Below are 1,802 nucleotides of genomic sequence, written 5' to 3'. Positions count from 1 at the left end.
AGCATCAAGCTTTTAACTACCCTCAGCGCATCAGCTTCTTCCACTGCTCTTAGCCGGCAACTTGCGTTCAGAGGCACAGAATGAGGCCTAATTATTTTTTCCTCAAGCCCTATCTGTGCCATGTAGATTACTGAAAATCTATTGCACATGCTTCTTGGTGAGCAGTCTGAACTATCGATCTCCGTTAGAGAAACGGATGCTCTAGATGTCATTGGAAACGTTTTTAAAAGTCCTGTTGGTATGACTGTTCCTGCTGGATCCTAAGCACTTCCTAGTCCCAATGCAGAGCACTGCCTCAGACTTGCTCAGAAACTCCATCGTGCCGGGAGGGCTTCTGCTCTGAGCCATGGAGGAAACCGCACCACCGACCCCTGCCGCACCCTGGGAAAGCAAGTGGTGACAACTGTCGGAAAACAAACCAACGAGGCCTCTCGGTCTGATCAGTGCTCGAAGCGGGCAAGAGCGAGCAGGAGGTAGGAACTGCCACCTGCAACAGCGGCTTCAGAGCATCTGCTGCCCGGATAGGCACGGGCTCCCGGTCCTGCCAAGTGGGTAACGCAGCAGGAGCCATGCAGCGAAGCAGTGCCTCTCACTAAGGCAAGATGACCTCAAGCAGCTCGTCCGTGAAGGCTGAGCACCGAAATTACCCAGGGTGCCTGTGTGCACCTGGGAGAGTCCCTCAGAGCTCATGTAGGCACCCCGAATGCTCCCTCCCTCCCTCCCCGCAGTGGCAGTACTGGCACTCCCGACATTAAACAGGCGGCACCCTGCCACCAGGCTTGGTTGCAGTCAAGCACCGAAACAAAGACAACGTTGCACTTCCAACGAAGTCTCACATCTCTTCAAAATACTTCTCGGTTCGGGGTGCAGATGCGGGGTTTGCTTTGTTTGAACGGAAAAAAGGGCCTCTCTACTGTTCTAATCACACACCTAACAAAACACCAAATAAACAGTATACCCCTAATGGCTTTCTGGGTCGTGTATGTTAAAGAATGATTATTAGGAATAAGAGTTCATTTTTAAATGGTAAAAGGGTAACACCGCTCTAAACCATATAGCCAGTTAACCTCCATGGTTTAGGGGTTGCTCTGGGCTATTTCCTCTCTATTTCACCACTAATCCTTTTGAAACGCTACAACTTGCTTAAGAAAGGGGTAGTTTCCGCTCACAGTCACGATCACAACCACGCCACGGTCCCTGCGCGGACGAGGAAGTACCGGATCCCCCAAAGCAGAAGTGCTCGCCTCCTCGCCGGCCAGTCCAGCGCAGTTCTGGCTGCTGGGCTGAACTTTTGTAGATGCAAGATTTGCATGCACGGTGACGACTGAGCAGTCTTCCAGCCTGGCACCTGTCCCGGGCATCGGATGATGGTCCAACGCACCCAGCTCAGTGCAAGGAGCAGCCAGCCGACATCGCTGCCGCTGCTCCCAAACCCAGGACGGCCATAAACGGCGCCCACCGCCCCCAGGACGCGGTGCCGAACCGCGGCTCCCTCCTGAAGCCGACCGCCCCGGCTTTACTGCTGCTCGGTTTCAACCCGGCGGCTGCCGGAGATCCTCTCGGTTGGCGTGACAACCATTTACAGCCCTCGCCGTCCCCCCGCTCCCGGGGCACAGAGGATCTCCCGGCCCCAGCCTGTCGCCCCCGCCGCACCTGCCCACCTGGGCGGCCTCGCACCCCCCTCCCTGCCCTGAGGGAAACCGAGGCGGCGGCTCCGGCCTTCGCGCCGAAACCGGGCTCGGCGCCGGGCTCCCCCCGGCTGCCGCCGACGCCGCCTCAGCCCCCGGCCTGGCAGACGGCCC

This window comes from Haliaeetus leucocephalus, unplaced genomic scaffold, assembly GCF_000737465.1.
Source record: "Haliaeetus leucocephalus isolate CR32 unplaced genomic scaffold, Haliaeetus_leucocephalus-4.0 Scaffold555, whole genome shotgun sequence".
Taxonomy (NCBI): Eukaryota; Metazoa; Chordata; class Aves; order Accipitriformes; family Accipitridae; genus Haliaeetus; species Haliaeetus leucocephalus.
Note: the sequence above shows the minus strand (reverse complement) of the source record.